We start from the raw sequence: 18105 nt of genomic DNA on the forward strand, positions 1-18105 counted from the left end.
GCTTTATGGAAAAGCAAGATGGGGATAGCTGTTGAGTGCAGCTATTGTTATTATTTAGTCACATTTTGCACTAAGGTGTCTCAAAGCAAACTTACATAATAAAAAATTGAAATAACAAAGACATTAAAGCCAAATAAAAACTAAAATACTCATTTGAAAATATATTTCAAAGAAGAAATTAAAAGAAGAAGAAATTAAAGTACCACTAAGGCCACTGGCTTCACTAACTACCCTCCCAATTAAAAACTGAAGGCCTGGATCAAGTAAAAATGTGTCTCATAGAATTGTGTGCTGTGGTTTGGGATTGGAGTCAACTGATGGCGTTTGGGGAGGATTCATGCTAAAACAGTCTCAGCAAAGTTCCTCCAGGGCTGGGGAACCTGTGGCCCTCCAGATGTTGTTGGACATCATCTCCCATCATCCCCAGCTAGTATGGTTAGTGGTCTGGGGATAATGGAGGTTGTGGTCCAACAATATCTGGAGAGTAACAGGCTGCCCATCCCAGGGTTCCAACAGGTCTGGCTGGCTAGCAGGGTAGGTGGTAGGCAAGTGGAGGAGGGGATGGCTAATTGCTGTACGAATTATGGTTTGTAAAGCTAGAGAAAATGTTCTGGAGAACCCCCATAACACTTTAGCCATATAGTGTGTGCCCATTCCTGCCCAGTTTCACTAATTTTGTCATCCTTTCCCCTCCTATATCATATGCCAAGTATAACCTTGTAAATATATGCTGTGTGCATTCCATTTATTTCCACTAAGTTACAGTTGTTCTGTTGCAGATGCCAGATTCGTTCTTTCTCAAAATAAGAGAAATCTTACACGGATAAAGAAACCCCTCATTAAGGGATCCCAAATCACGTCCGGACTATCTTGGACACTATGGATTCTGTTATGGTGTACAACAAGGTAAGATTTTATATTTGTCAATAGCAAAATAAAAAACATTCAGAAAAAGGTTAATATGAATCTGGACTCAGCCCCTGCATGCTTTTGAGATTTAGCTGTGGAACTGAGATAATAATGTATGTACTCTTACTAGTAGCTTTTCCAGTCAGCACTTCAAGTATTTGACAGGAAAATATAATACAACCCATGCATTACTGATGTTAGTTACCACCTGAGAAATATTTTCCAACCAAGTTTAGGTGACTAGATCATTTTTGTTTCAACCCAATACTGAATACCCAATACTAACTGAAGTTAGTATTGAAAACTTGATTTTTGATCCCGATTTCATCCTTTCAGATATAGACCACCAGGTGAAAGATAATTGCTCTGATAATCCCTGTTATCTGTATTCTGGAATCTTTTCATGTCATGCACAAACTTCCGAGAGACCATTCTTTTTTGCAGAAGTGCCTCTGGCCATGTGCTCTTCTCTATAGCCTGTCCACCCCTTGCATTAGGGCAGTGGTACTCTAGAAATTGTTGGACTTGAACCCTCATCGGCCCCTAATAGCATTGCCAGTGGCCAGGGATGATGGGAGTTGTAGTCTCAACAGCATCTGGAGGTCCACAGGTTCCCCATCCCTGCATTAGGGGATAGTTTCCATGGCGTCTTAGCCATGGAATCTCATAGCCAGTTATACATTGTAGTTGTCCATCTGAAGAGGGTATTATTTTAAAAAGCAACTTGGTATTTGTAGGCTTTTGACTGATCTGCATGCAGTTTGGATGTGGTGGCAGAGAATTTTGGTTTTCTGAATTCATAATTTAAGACGTGATAGGTTCCTCTGAGTTTTCTGTATAATGCTGTGTTCACACAAAAAGCTTTTCTAGTCTTGCACCTAATAAGACTATGTAATATTGACTCCTTTTAATCTTGTAATAGTTTTGATGCTATTCACACAAATGTAGCAAATGGAAAATCTGTGTTTTACAGATCTGACACCTTAGATACAAACCTGTAGTTTAAAATTCCAAAATCTGGAATATCTCCCCCTCTCCTTTAAATAATTGGAATTGGAATGTTCTGTTAGTGCGGAAATGTAAAACAAGCAAAGCGCAAATAGCACAGATAGTTCTGTGAGAAGCCAAATACGAAAGTCCAGCATTGGGTAGAATGAAATTCATTTCAAATGGATCTGACCCTATTCCACAAACAAGTAAAGAAATGGCACCAGTCGCCAAAACTAGATGGATGTTTTGAATTAGTTTCTAGTATTGAAGGCAATGCTTATATATAACAATTTGAATGTACATGGAGAGTGGTCAACAGTCTTTGTTGGAGGTGTTCCCAGCAAGTGATTTTGGGTATCATGAAAGGGCAGCAAATTGTTGCTGCATCTTCACTGCCAGGGAGTGTGGGAAGGTGGCTTGTGAAATTTCACCCCCTCCCTAAATAACTTGGCTGACCTTTGGATACTATGCACCTTGACTTGGGGATGGGAATGCCATCTGCTGTTCCATGCCACAGGCAGCAAACTGTCTTGGGCTGGTCCTGGTTTGAGCCAGTGTTTATTCCTATTCTGAGAGGGGCCTTTCCCCTTTAAACAAATAAGCTGATGATATTAAAGGTTCTTGGCCAATACGCTATTGGAAGAAGCAAAGTAATTTGACTTCCAACGTGAATGTGCAGCAAAGCACAGTCACATGCTACCATTTTGCTAAATTAGCACCAGGCCATTCATAAGCATGATGGTCGAGAGAGATTGTACATGGAGTTTATGCTAATACCTTCCAAAGTGTGCAATCTTTCTCTGTTGCTGCTTTGTTGGTTTGCTTTTTGTGTACAGTAGAAGCTAGAGAAACTCTAAATGAATTAAAAGTTGCAGAATTCTTTTACTTAGCACTGTGGATATGTGTGCAAAAGCTCATTGATTACAGAAGCACAAAAGAGAGAGTGTGCTGTTATGGATAAACAGTATCTAATGTTGCAAGGGCAGCCGATGTGGTGTCCTCCATATGTTGTTGGACTCTAACTCCTTAGCCAGCAAAGCCAGCGGTCAGGGATGATGGGTGTTGCAGATCACCAACATCTGGAAGGTACCATATTGGCTACCCTTAGGCATGGCATTAAGGAATTGCTGAAAGTGACCTCTCTCTTCCCCCCCCCCATTTATACTGTGGTGTTCTATGCATCCAGACTAGTACAATGGATTGCAATCTGCCAACAGTAATGGGCTTCTTCATGTTGATCGCACTTGCTAGAGTGAAGCACACGGTGTATTAAAAATGTTAGCATAGAGAGAACTAATCCACTATTATATTGGTAAAGTAGAAGCTTCTACAAAGAATTACAGTAGGGCCTTGTTTTTCAGTGTTCCGCTAATATGGCCCCAGTGGGGCGATCAGCTGTAGCGTGGGGAGCTCCAGCCGCCATGCTCCAGATGATAGTGCTTGGCCCTTGAAGCTCCCCGCGCTACAGCTGATCGTGCGCTACAGCTGATCAGCTGAAGGCTACCATCACCTAATAAGCTTCATGGCACCATTGGAATGGGGAAAAGATGGGCAGGGAAAGGGTTATGTGTCCCCCTTACCCTCACCAGGTGTGGCCACTTCTATTTTTCCTTTTAAACATTTTAAAAGGCCATTGGGCTAAATCTGACATGTCTTTGCTATGCCATGCTGTTTCTTTTTCTATGGTAAACAATGGTTCTTCCAGTCTTTTTTGGTACCCTTTCTATTGTTTGAATAACATCAGTGCATCATCCATGTCTTCACAGATGATTCTATCAGAGCATGGAAGGTGGGGAAACTAACCTCTGGCAGTTGTGCTGGAGAGTGCCACAGGGTACCATTTTATCCCTAGTGCTATTTAATATCCATATGAAGCCGCTAGGAGCAGTCATTAGGAGTTATGGGGCAAGTTGTCATCAGTATGCTGATGACACTCAGCTCTATTTATCCATAACATCTGAATCAGGAGAGGCTGTGCAGGCCCTGGACCAGTGCCTGGACACAGTGGTGGGATGGATGAAGGAAAATAAGCTAAGCTTGAATCGTGACATGATGGTGGCACTGTGGGTGAGTGGTTCCCTTGTCCGGAAAATTGGTCCATTGCCCTGGACTCCCTGTGAAGGAGCAAGTACGCAGTCTGGGGGTGCTTCTGGATCCGGCTCTGTCACTGGAGGCCCAGGTAGTCTTAGTGGATAGAGGTGCCTTTTATCAGCTGCACCTGGTAAGACAAATACGTCCTTTTCTGGACTGGGAGAGCTTGATCACAGTCATTCAGGCATTGGTGGCTTCAGGACTGGACTACTGCAATGCACTATATGTGGGACTTCCCTTGCACTTGACCTGGAAACTGCAGTTTGTGCAGAATGCTGCAGCCAAATAGGTGATAGGAGTGAGACCCTGTCAACATATAACACCTCTGCTCAGAGATCTGCACTGGTTGCCAATTTATTACCGGGCCCAGGTTCAAGGTGTTACTATTGGTATATAAAGTCCATAACAGCTTGGGACCAGCTTACTTGCGAGATCACCTTTACCCCATATGTGCCCACTCGAGCACTTTGCTCTGTGCAAAAGGCACTGTTACAGGTGTCACATAATACTTGTTCCGCACTTGTAAGAAACTGTACTTTTAGTGTGCCAGCATCTATTCTTTGGAACTCCCTGCCTATTGACATCAGGCAGGCAGCTTCGCTGTATTCTTTTCAGCACGTGCTTAAAACGTTTTTGTTTAGGCAAGCCTATCCAGGCATGTGGATGTTGATGTGGGACTGCCTTGACTGTGGGCTCCTTCTCTGAGGAGGGGAGTGTGTGCACATCACTACTGGAAGAAGTGAGCATGATTATGTTTTAATTTTATAAAAAGGTCTTGATAGCAGAGGTTACATTGGCAAGACTTTGCATCCTCCCTTGCAGAGAGTCCTGAGAAGGCTGTTCCCTTCTGAGATGAAATTGGCAAAGATAGGGAGGTGTTCACCAATAACTCCACAGCAGAGGAGAACACCAGATAGGGAGTAGGGGTGCCTGCAGACTGTCAGTATTTTGTGGGAGGGATTCCCACCCTTACCAGAACTTTAGGTTTGCACAGTTAAAGTAGATTAAAGCACTCTGTTGTCCTAGTACAAGTCCACTTTTTTAAAAATAAAAACTGACTTTTTGTGGTTTGGAAAGTGATGTGGAAATGAAAACTGTGGGATGAAGGAATGATTAATGGGAAGACATGTAAACATCCCATAAGCAAATTAGGATGAATGCTCATGGTCATGTAACCTCCCAGCAAACAAATCAGAATGAATGATCAGTAATGACTGGACATAGTCTAACCACCACGTAAGCTCTGTGTACGCAAACCAGGATGAGTGCTCAATAAACAAGTCATCTGGTGGAGCCCTGAGAGGTGGGTTGAGCAGGGATGCACATATCTTTAAAACTATGTATTTAGATATGGGGTGGGTTAAGGTATTTTCCAGGAGAGGAAATTTTACTTGAATTGTACAGCTGCTCTTCCATTTTATGCTGAAGAATTCTGTTTTATTATAATATGATCTGTTTTATTATAACACTCACCTGCCCTACACCTGACATCATATATGATGTTGGGTGTGGGATAGGTAGAAACCTGGATCAGCCGAAGGGAGTTTGCAGGCATCACCAAATAGTTGATCATGATGCTTGCAAAGTGCTGTGAAAGGGGTTCAGCAAGACCCAACAAGCAGGTGATTGTTGAATCATGAGAAGCCCCTTGCAAAGTGTTATCTTGTGGAGTGCTTTGCAAATGGCTCTATAAAACCCCTGCGAGTGAAAATGAGCATCTGACATGATGAGTGACAGATGGGTGGCTCTGTCTACCTGTTAAACTTGGCCCATGAGGAACAAGCAAAATAACAAACTGGTCCACCGGCCAGGTCCAGTTACCCACCCCTGCTTTAAAGCATTATTTCTACAGTAACACAAGTACAGTGTTAAATTATTGAGCATATGGATTAAAGTCTTTAGTTCTACAGGAGTCTATGAATTTCTGTAATGTGTTACATGTACAACTAATACTCAAAAAGACAAATAAAACTGTATACGAGACAAAAAAAGAAAATTAATTTTTAGTTGTGTCTGTCTTGTACTCATGACAGTCTTTCAAAAGACAATAGTTAAAATGTTTCCAGATCATAACTGCACTAAAAATACAGCTTCATTAAATTTAAGCCAGACGACATTTTAGGAGCCCCTACTGTGTCTATGTGTAAGTAGCTGCAGTGTTTGACCTGGTGGTGGCGATAGAGCCTATGCAAAAGGCCGACTCCCTCTGGAATCACATGGTCTAAATGGCTAACTACATTTCCCAGCAGGTCTTGCAGTGACCACATTGTTTTTCTTTACCTTCACTGGCAGAGTGGTTGCTGCTAACTAGCATTAGGAAAAAGGAATGGGAGGTGTTCCAGGCACAGCTATACCACCTTGTGGCTGTCTGAAGCACTACAATCTGTGCCATTAAGCAGAGCGGGATCACACCGTTGCTGCTATTAGTTCTGAGCATATGACAAACACACAAATAGGTTTAAGGTCATGGCCTCTCTATCTGTGGGCCTAAATAAGGTTTTACAAAAAGGACTTTTTGTAGCCAGAAAGCAACAAAATCTGCCTATTTTGTGTAACTTAAAAATGCACTTTTATATTGTTGCACGCGAGGGTATTTAGCTGTCATACATGTGTAAATACTGATTGTCACACAACATCCAGCATTTTTTTCAGAAGACAAAGACACCAGCATGTTCTAGCAGAGTTGTGAGTTTCATCTTTGCTAAAATATGGATAGCGTTGGGCCAATTGTTTTCATGTTCCGCTGAAAGATAAGCTTCAGTATTGGGTACAAATTTAGCAAGCATCTGGTACATACAGTGTTAAATGATAAAATTAGATGATATAGTCAGCATTATCAGACTATTTCACAATTTAAAAATGTGCATAGTTAGACCTGCTCCAAATATAGTGTCACTTGATATTTATCTTTTCTCTCTCTCAAATTGGAAGGCATAACTAGTTCCTAAGGAAGGTGAGAACATCTTTCTAATCTCCTCCTGTGCTTCACATAGGAGATAGTAAAAGAAATAAAGGTGTTTATATACCTAATCCATTACAATTTTTCAAAAGATTATTCAGAAGTGTTGAATACACCTTTCTTAGTATTTCAACTTAATATCTCAACTTTTACATTTCTAATTAATGTAAATGCAATATTTCATTTAGATATCATTAAATATACCATATCCTACCTCAATAAATTCCTCATCCTTTAAGATTCCATTAATTTATACAACTAAGATTCCCTAAAACAGTAGTTCTGAACCTTTTTTTTGCCACAGACCTCCTTGAGGAGTTGATGAAAACTATGGACCCTCATAAGTAAATAAATAAATAAAATTAATTGATTTTTTGGCATCCAGTTCCTGGGACCACTGAAGCCCATCGTCCGTGAACCACAGGTTAAGAGCTCTTGCCCTAAAACTATACTGTTCTTATAATAATTTTTTTAAATGCCCAAAAAGTCCATTTCGTAGCCTCCTTTTCACTTCTCTTTTTAACCTAGCCAGTTTGCCTTCCAGTTTAATCATTTGCTGTGTAGGTGTAGTGTTGCATCACAGTGCCTTGTCTGTCTTTTCACTAAAATGGCCTCTTCCACTGTCTGTCTTGGATCCTGTGACTTCCAGATTCCAGTCAGACTGTGACAGGGACAGAGGGGGAGTGATCCCCTACCTCTGCCAGCCTCTAACCCAGCAACTCCTATCTTGGGGAGACAGCAAAAGTGGACACAATCAGCATCGGTGATGGCCTTGGCTTATAGTTTGTGTAGGTTTTTATTATGTGCCTTCAAGTCGACTTATGGCAACCCTATGAATCAGTGACCTCCAAGAGCATCTGTCATGAACCACCCTGTTCAGATCTTGTAAGTTCAGGTCTGTGGCTTCCTTTATGGAATCAATCCATCTCTTATTTGGCCTTCCTCTTTTTCTACTTCCTTCTGTTTTCCCCCAAATTATTGTCTTTTCTAGTGAATCGTGTCTTTTCATTATGTGTCCAAAGTATGATAACCTCAGCTAAATTAAAAATGTACACTCTATTTTCTTAAAACAATTTCTACATTTCATGTGGTAATTAGGTAGGAATCCTTATCCATATTTAAAAGATTTTAATTCCTTTCAGTACTTTGTGTCACAGCGCAGTGTGAAGGCAAAAATGCTGCACAGTAGTGTGTTCATGTTGCAGCCTGGAGATTCCCCCTTCCCCCCCATCCCTGCAACAAGGGGGAAAGATCAGAGGCAGAGAACCTTTTTCACCCAGAGGACACCATTCTCTTGCGGACAACCATCTGACAGCCGCATGCTGTTATCCTGTTAGTGGGGGGGGGGCAGAAGCAAAATGGGTGGAGCAATGGATGTGACTCTTAGCTTTGTACAGTAGAATACTGTTCGTTCCAGTCATGATAAAGTCAGAGGTTTCTGTACATGCACCCCTCTCCATTCAGGCTGGCGAGAGGTATGATTACAATTCAAGGATGCATTCTAGCCAGGAAAAAGCACTCAAAAGGGGGGTATAGAGCAAGGCTGGTGATTCGCGTGGCCTGGGGGAGTCCTGAGGGCCCACATAGAGAGGCCTGAAGGGCCATATTCATCTCCTGGCCTGAAGTTCCCCACAGTGTACAGGGGGAGTCTCTAGAGTCCAGATGGCAACTGTTAACCCCACTGCTGTTTAGCATGGATAATAAAAGCTCCGTTTTGCATTGCTTTGCTTTTTGATCCTTGAATTTATTCAGCTTTATGTCTTAACTTTCTACTGAAACTGGGTTGAGGAATCTGTGGCCCTCCAGATGATGTTGGATTCTAGCTCCCATCAGCCATAGCCAGTATGGCCAATGGTCAGGGATGATGGCAGTTGTAATTTGTAATTCAGCAACATCTGGAAGGCCACAGATTCCCCAGCCTCCACTAAAGCCTCATGCCCTCCAGCAGTTCACAGGCGGAAATAATAGGGGAGCACTTGGGGATGGGTAGAGCTATGGGTGGAGTCTGGCAGCCCAACAGTATGGCCTGGTGGATCATTAGGGGACCAACACAATCCAGAATCAAATGTGTCACATATAGAAAGCGTGAACTAGATGTGCATTCAGGAAAATAGCTCCAGATGACGAAAGTAAAAACCCTAAACCACATACTACATGGCAAGCCTCTCTCTCTGTCTCTATAGAGAGAATGGTTAATTAAACATATATGACAGGGGTAGGGAACTGAATCCTGCCAGCAATCTCCCACAACAACACCGTTGACTGGTGGTGCCTGCAAAGCCTTTGCAGAGTGCCTTGCACAGCTGTTTTCAGGCACCAGCAATCAGCCGATCAATGGTAGTTGCAGAGAGCTGTAGGCAGTGCTTTGAAACCCCAACTGTCAGCTGATTGTCAGGGCTTCAGAGCTGATTGGTGGCGCCTGCAAACCCCGTTTTGGCCCAGCTGTGACTTTACCTGTCCCCAAGCTTTATGTCCTGTTTGATGTCAGGTGTAGGGCAGGTGGGCATGGCTCGACCAGATGGGGAGGCCTGGTGGACCTAATTTAGGCCAGTAAGCCAGAGGTTTCCCACTCCAGATGTATGCATTATGTTGCATTTATACAATTTAGAGGACATTGGTTCCATTTTATAGCTGAGGAACACCAAGGCACAGCAGTAGCCCCAAATCATTCAGTGAATATGCGGAACAGAATTTTTTGGCAGACATAACAATAGTACTTCTAAGAATATCCAGAGCAGAGCTTGGAAAAGTTACTTTTTTGAACTACAACTCCCATCAGCCCAATCCAGTGGCCATGCTGGCTGGGGCTGATGGGAGTTGTAGTTCAAAAAAAGTAACTTTTCCAAGCTCTGATCCAGAGTGTTTTCCCCTCACCACTGAACAAACTGTAGCTTCCCTCTTCCCTTGGAATGAAGAAGTAGAGCTTGCAGGATAGTGGCATATTTCTCATTGGGGGGGGGGGGTCAAGCAAATGTGAAGAGTGTGGTTTTTTCCATGACAGGGCTCTGAAAAATCTGGTGGTCCTGGCTGAAATAGGGTAATTGGGGTGCAAAAAATCTTTGTTGCTCTGTGTGTTTGTGCTTTGAAACAAGCACAATCTTATAGTTAAAGTGTTTTCTGGTTGAGATTTCCAGGCAAAGCAAAAATACTCTTCTGCGTTAGACGGTGCTATGATGAAGATACAGGAAAATGTAGTAAGCTGCCTTATACCAACTCAGTATTAGCTACACTGACTGGCAGAACCTAGAATCTTATGCATATAAAGCATGTGCTCTACCACTGAGCTATGGGCTTACCCTATTCTCCCTCCCACAACGGCCCTCCTTTTCCACACACTCATCCCCTGCACGTTGTATACCAGAAAACTCTCTACATTTGTTGCCCTTTATAGAATGGGAAGCCTGTTTCAAGACACCATATATATCTAGGCTCGGCTCATGGGCTGCCCCTTATCTAAATAGAACATTTGCTTTTTTTTCCCCCAGCCCCCTCCCTATCTAATAGAATTTTCGTGTTTCTTCACAATGTTTCCGTTATTTAAACAGAATGTTGTTTTTTAATAAATACATTGGGGTTGGGGGAAAGCAGGGGGTACAAACTTCAAATAATTTTTTCATAACCTGAAAGGTTTTAAGTTAAAATCGGTAATGTACACTACAAAGAGATATATAATCTAAAATCTTTCAAGTTTCTAGCCCTGTACCATCTCCAGTTATGCTACTGGCTCCTCTAAAAAGGGTTAGGAGTACAGTGCTAGCTCCCCCATTCTTCCTCTTACCCCCATGTGTCCAGGAAGCTCTCCACTTCAAACAATCGCCCTCCACAAGTTGTAGGGTGATTAGACCAACAAGGGGGAGGGTGATGATGAGCTAGCACAATTGTCCACATTGCCCTCCCTCTTGACGCTTAATGGTAATGGCTGAAGAGGGCTAGTTTGACAGCATACTCTTATACATGTTTACTCAGAAGTAGGCTACACTGTGTTCAATAGGGCTTACTCCCTTGTAAGTGTGTGAGGACTGCAACCTGAGGGTAATTTCATACTGTATGTTTTGTATTTTGAGGATGTATATATAGATGTATTCATTACTAGCACCATGTTCTGCTCTTCTCTGGGAGCCCAAAGGCTCCACAGCAGCTTACAGAGCTGTATAAGCAGCAGTAACCATGTCCACTCATTCATGATGCTCACCAAGTGACCTTGGGGCAGTCACTTACTCTCAGCCTATCCCACCTCACAGGGTTGTTGAGAGGATAAAATGGAGAAGGGGAGAAACATGTACACCAACTTGGAGCTCCTTGGAAGAAAGGTGGGATATAAATGCAATAATAAATAAATAAACAAACAAACAAATAAATAAAATCAGTTAAAACCTGCCCCACATCAAGGGGTCTCACCACAACAGCAAAAATGGAAAGATCTGAAAGGCCTGGGAAAATTAAAAAAAAACTCTTCACCCGGCACTGAAAAAAGTCATTGCCAGGAGAGACTTCTTGGGAATGGTGTTCTAGAGTTGGACTGCCACAATAGAAAGGTTCTGTTCCCCAGTTACCACCCACTTTGCCTCTGAAGGCTGGTGAGCCCAGAGAAAGGCCTCTGAAAAAAGTCCTTACACTTAAGTAGGTTCAGGCTGGTAATGCAAAGGAAGGCAGGAAAAGATGAGTGCCACCACTTTGAATTGTGCTCTGAAATGGACCAATTGCCAGTGTAGTTGTTTCAAAACTGGCGAGATGTGCTTCATTTGTCTGGCCCCAGTGAGTATCTTCTTTGCTACACTTTGGAATTAATGCAGTTTCCCTCTAGGATGCACACCTTAACGTGGTGAGGGGGTTTGAGAGTGTTGAAGAAGCTGAGAGCAATGCTGTCAGGAGTTTAGACCAAGAGGCTGGGCTTCTAGCAGGGGCACCCAAGGCAGAATGGTCAAAGCTGAGACACCAGACTAAGATGCATCCAAATTCAGAGGAAGGCAATGGTAAACCACCTCTGAATACCTCTTACCACGAAGACCCTATAAACAGAGTATCCAAAATGCAACACGAGATAGTGCTGGACGATGAGACCCCCAGGTCAGAAGGCACTCACCGAGCTACTGGGGAAGAACAAAGGATGAGTAGCACTGTGACTAATGACGCCGCTGGGTCAAAGCTGAAAGGAAGCCCAGAGGCTGATGTGCACAGATGCAAAAGGAGAGTTCGGAGTTGTACGATGCACACAATAGGAACGTGGAACGTGAGAAGCATGAACCAGGGAAAGTAGGAATTGTCAAGCAAGAAATGGAACGTGTCAACATTACAATACTTGGCGTGAGTGAATTAAAAAGGACAGGAATGGGACATTTTCAATCAGGCAACTACAAAATATTTTATGCAGGAAATGAGAAATTAAGAAGAAATGGAGTTGCTTTAATAGTGAGAAGTGATGTAGCAAAAGCAATTAGGAGCTACAACACAAGGTCTGAGCAAATGGTATCAATGAGATTAAATGGGAAACCTATTAACATAACCATCATCCAAGTCTATGCCCCAACGGCAAACGCAGAAGAAGAGGAATTGGAGAGATTTTACGCAGAAGTACAGGAAGAAATTGATCACACACCAAAACAAGATGTGATGATAATCATGGGGGACTAGAATGCAAAAGTAGAGAACAGAGAAGAACTAGGAATTGTGGGGAAATGGGGTTTAGGAGACAGAAATGAAGCAAGAGAAAGACTTATTGAATAATGTGAACCCAATAATTTGTTTCTTGCAAACACATTTTTTGAGCAACTGAAAAGATGACTGTACACGTGGGCATCACCAAATGGTCAATATAGGAATCAAAATGATTATATAATTGGTAGCAGAAGATGGAGAAGTTCCATACTTCCTGCAAAAACAAGACCAGGAGCAGACTGCATACAGATCATGAACTGGTCGTATCGAAAATCAGAGTAAAGTTAAAGAACAACAACAAAGCAATCATAATGCCAAAATAAAATTTAAATAACATCCCAGAAGAATATAAAGATCAAATAAGGAACAGATTTGAGACTTTAAACTTAGTTGACAGAGAACCAGAAGAACTATGGAGTGAAGTCAGACATTATCAGGGAAGAATGCAGAAAGACAATACCTCTAGTTAAAAAGAGAGAAAGACCTCAATGGATGACTGAAGAAACTCTTTAAATGTTTAAAGAAAGAAGGAAAGCAAAAGCAAAAGGAGAAACACAGTCAGAATCCTAAATGTGACAATACAGCGACTAGTATGTAGGGACAAAGTGAACTATTAGAATGGTTACTGTATGGAAATAGAAGAGGACAACAAAAAGGGAAAAACAAGAGCCCTATTCCAAAAGATTAGAGAAATGAAAAGGAAATTTAAACCAAGAGTAGGGATGTTGAATAATCAACTGGGGAACACACTGACGGACCAAGATGAAATAAAAGGAAGATGGAAGCAATACACTGAAGAACTCTATAAAAGAGATGCCAGGATGATAGATTCATTCATGGAAGAACCGTCTGATGAAGAACCAGAAATTTTAGAATGTGAGGTGAAAGCTACTCTTAAAATACTTGGAAGAACCAAATCACCAGGAACAGATGGCATACCAATAGTTGCTACAAGCTACTGAGACTGTCCAAATTTTGACTAAAATTTGTCAAGAAATATGGAAAACTAAACAATGGCCCACAGACTGGAAGCGTTCAATATACATCCCAATTCCAAAGAAATCCCAGGGAATGCAGTAATTATTGAACTATTGCCTTAATATCCCATGCAAGTAAAGTAATGCTCAAAATTCTACAACAAAGGCTCTTACCATATATGGAGCGAGAAATGCCAGATGTCCAAGCTGCATTTAGAAAGGGAAGAGGCACCAGAGATCATATCGCAAATATATGTTGGATAATGGAACGGAGCAAGGAATTTCAGAAGGAAATCACCCTGTGCTTTATAGATTACAGCACAGCCTTTCACTGTGTAGATCATGAAAAACTATGCAATGCTTTAAAAGAAATGGGGGTGCCACAGCATCTGATTGTCCTGATGTGCAACCTATACTCTGGACAAGAGGCTCCTGTAAGGACAAAATATGGAGAAACCGATTGGTTCCCCATCGGAAAGGGTGTGGGACAGGGGTGTATTTTATCACCCTATTTGTTTAATCTGTACGCTGAACATATCATACGGAAAGCAGGATTGGACCAAGATGAAGGAGATGTGAAAATTGGAGGGAGTAATATCACTAATTTAAGATATGCAGACAATACCATACTGCTAGCAGAAACCAGTAATGATTTGAAACTAATGCTGATGAAAGTTAAAGAGGAAAGCACAAAAGCAGGACTACAGCTGAAAGTCAAAAAGACTAACATAATGACTACAAAAGATCTATGTAACTTTACAATTGACAATGAGGACAATTAACTTGTCCAGGATTATCAATACTTTGGCCATTAACCAAAATGGAGACAATAGTCAAGAAATCAGAAGAAGGCTAGGACTGGGTAGGGCAGCTGTGAGAAAACTAGAAAAGGTCCTCAAATGCAAAGATGTATCACTGAACATTAAAGTCAGGATCATTCAGACCACGATATTCCCAATTTCTATGTATGGATGTGAAAGTTGGACAGTGAAAAAAGCGGATAAGAGAAAAATCAGTTCATTTGAAATGTGGTGTTGGAGGAGAGCTTTGCAGATACCATGGACTGCAAAAAAGACAAATAATTGGGTGTCAGAACTATCACCAGAAGCTAAAATGATGAAACTGAGTTTATCATACTTTGGACACAGAATGAGAAGACCTGATTCACTAGAAAAAACCATAATGCTGGGAAAAACAGAAGGGTGAAGAGAAAGAGGAAGGCCAAATAAGAGATGGATTGATTCCATAAAGGAAGCCACAGACCTGAACTTACAAGATCTGAACAGGGTGGTTCATGACAGATGCTACTGGAGGTCGCTGATTTATAGGGTCGCCATAAGTTGACTTGAAGGCACATAACAATAACAAGTGAGTGGTCTTCAAAGAGAGCCCCATGTATAATGGATTGGAATAGTCTAAGAGAGGTGTTTAGGTGGCTACAGACACCCAAATGCAGAATAACACATCTTGTCTTGGTTATGAAAGTTACATGCATGGATAATATACTGTTTTCTCCTTCAGGAGGCATGTGGTCATTGGAAAAGGTTAGAATTTTGTTTGCAAGTAAGGCTTTTGGCAGCTGCCATGCCCATGGGAATTGCATGTAGTTAACATAATTTACATCCACCAGTGCAAAATAGAATGCACATACCTCCTGAAATACTCTAGTAAGCTTTTTTGAGGGCCAGGGTAATATCTTAACCCATTCCCCTTTTGTGTATATGAAAGTCAGTGAATGGAGAGTTGTAATTGGATGTGTAAAAAGGTAAAATTAGGCCCTGCATTTGCTACAGATTCATTAGATAAGTTTCTTAACCTCAGTTCAAGTTTAAATTGGGAATTTTGCAAGGTCAGGACCAATAAAGGTTGTCATGCACTTAGCAAATTAATAGTATTATATAAAATGACAATTAGTAGCGAAGGGAGAAGAAAAAGAGGAAGGCCAAACAAGAGATGGATTGATTCCATAAAGGAAGCCACAGAGCTGAACGTACAAGATCTGAGCAGGGTGGTTCATGACAGATGCTCTTGGAGGTCGCTGATTCATAGGGTCGCCATAGGTTGCGATCAACTTGAAGGCGCATAACAACAACAAGTAGCGAATAGCAGCAAGTGGGACAAAAGATCCCAGTCCAATGTTAGTGTTTTAGAATCTAGAACTCTTCAGATAGCATTGGGAAACTTACACAGATATGTTTTTTTGAAAAAGTTAGATGTTATCTGTTTTCATTTCAATCTGTTGAATTGGAAGTCATAGGAAACACATCTCCCATGCATCCAGGCAGAAAATAATGCTACAGACCATATTCAGGAATCTCCAGGCCTTAAGGGTGACACCTGTGAGGTCTGTCCTGTCACCAGAGACAATGTCCCTTTTGCTTCTCCTTTCCCAAGAGTAAGATTGCTTGGGAAGTGGTAGGAACTACTCTGATATGGTGAAAGCCACTGTGTTTTGCCTCACCCCTATTGTACTAGTCTTGTGAATAGCTTGAAAGTGTTGAGATCATTGGATGGATGGAATCTCTGAAATATGTGCTAACAAATTTGTAGGTATTTATGATCTCCGTGCATGTCACAATAGTTCACAAAAATAGTTCACCATGTAAAAAGAAAAGACAGCTGTCACAGAGAATTAGGGATCCAACAGATTAAATCATAGATCATTTATAGAGTTTTGTTTTACCTAGAACCTATCTGCCTGTCTTCCTTTCAAAGGGGCAAAAGTGGTCGCTGAAACCATGGGTTTATCTGTTTTACCCCAGCCTGGTATCACCAAGCAGATCATCCCATTGCATCAATTTTCTATAAATATGCCAACCAAGTATTGTGTTCAAGGTATTTAGTTTGAAGCTTACCAGTTATGTTTCTGGGGGTTCATGCTGCATTTTCTGCCAGAGGACAGAAAGGAATTTTGACTTGTCCTAACCTTAACTCAAACCTCCTGCCTGGTGTTGTGAATCTTCTGATGGCATGTAAGATATGACCTACCTGCCCATTTTTAACAGCTATGGCAAGTACTAGAAGTTCAAATCAACTTTTCTTCCCCTGCTTCTTTCTTGACAGAAATCCTGTGTTGGTTTAATTTTTTGGTTGATGAAAACTGGTGTGTTCTGAGTTGAAGGGATTCTCTCTAACCTTTCTTGTTTTATCCCTATATTACTATTTTGATCCTCTTGGCCAAGCTACTTATTTGTGTGTGCTAATTCTCCTTTGTGTAGTTGGGTGGGCACAGAATGAAAACTAGCAGGGTAATCACTTGGAAGGGTTGTAGTTCTAGAGCACATGCTTTGCATGCAAAAGGCTGCAGGTTCAATCTCTCATATCTCTAGATAGGATTGGGGAAGACTCCTATCTGAAACCCTGAAGAGTTGCTGCCAGTCAATGTAGACAACTCTGAGTTAGGTGGCCCAATGGTCTATCTCCATACAAGGCAGCTTCTTACATTCCTGGGTCTCTCTCTTCATAATACCCAAGTAGGTGGTTGGCAGCTAGCAATTCTTCCAATGAGGGTGGGTTTCATCCCAGTGATAAAGCTGGAACAATTAGATACCTGTCTGATCCTGCTTATGTAATGACCCCCAGGGGTAGGAAGAACTCACCGAAAGACCCTAGAGAAGTTTCAGCAGGGATGCTGCAGCAAGTTGTAAACTCTAGTGGCATAGGGTATGAGCTGTGAAAAGGAAATCCTGTCTCTGCTTACCTAGTGACCTCACCAGGGCCCCCATTTGTGCAATCCTACTGGTATGGGAGCCACTGGAATGTGTGTGACCTCCTTCATTCTGATAACATTGGAAGCTGGAGGAGCAGGCGATGCCTATGCCAGCCAAATCCCTTGGGAGTAGGAAGGAGTCACATCAAGGAATCCTCACATATGATCTGGAGCTTCTTACTGTTGTGGAAGACACAACCTGCAATGGTTTCCATGCTGCTGGAATGATGTCAGAAGCAGCCGTAAGCGCCCTTTAAAGAAACTGCTTTCTCTAGTCTTGTCAGATCTTCTGTGGTTCAGGTCCTGAGATGGACAGGGTAGAGTGTAGGAGTTTAAGGGCTAGTTCCTGGTAGATCAGGGGATAAAGCTTGGTGAAATGGGGGAAGTCTCTACAAATTAAAAATATTATTTTTAAAAGTTAAAACACATGGTATTTTTCTTGTAAATATTTCCCATCCAATGAACAATTAGGTCATTAGGATTCAAGATTTGGGTTATTAAGTTGTAGCAGGAGCAGAGTTCAATAAAATGAGACAAGGGGGAAATTCTTCAAATGCTGGAGGTGGTATGCATCCACCCTAAGAAATTTTCATAGCCATGCATTCAAATAGACGTTTGCTCTCATCTCGCTATGTATTTCAAATAGTAAATCTACTACTTCAGAGATAAGCAACAGTTTTTTTACTGGATTAATATCTTGGTAGACCCCCCAGACATTATGTCTCTGTTAACATGGCATGGTAAACTATAGTTAATGGTTTTCTGTGAATGCAGAGGTCCTTTTTGCTTTGCTCCTCCTCTAGCAAGAGCAGGGA

At 41.7% G+C, this 18105-nt stretch overlaps 1 protein-coding gene across 1 annotated transcript in view; it reads left to right on the forward strand.

Annotated features, from left to right (window-relative positions):
* Window positions 1-779: 779 nt before the first annotated feature.
* Window positions 780-18105, forward strand: part of KANSL1 (KAT8 regulatory NSL complex subunit 1) — a 184638-nt gene continuing 167312 nt past the window's right edge. The window contains exon 1 of the mRNA XM_061588031.1: window positions 780-906. The gene's annotated coding sequence lies outside the window, so the exon portion shown is untranslated. The remainder of the gene's footprint in view (window positions 907-18105) is intronic.

This window comes from Rhineura floridana, chromosome 11, assembly GCF_030035675.1.
Source record: "Rhineura floridana isolate rRhiFlo1 chromosome 11, rRhiFlo1.hap2, whole genome shotgun sequence".
In the NCBI taxonomy this organism is placed as follows: Eukaryota; Metazoa; Chordata; class Lepidosauria; order Squamata; family Rhineuridae; genus Rhineura; species Rhineura floridana.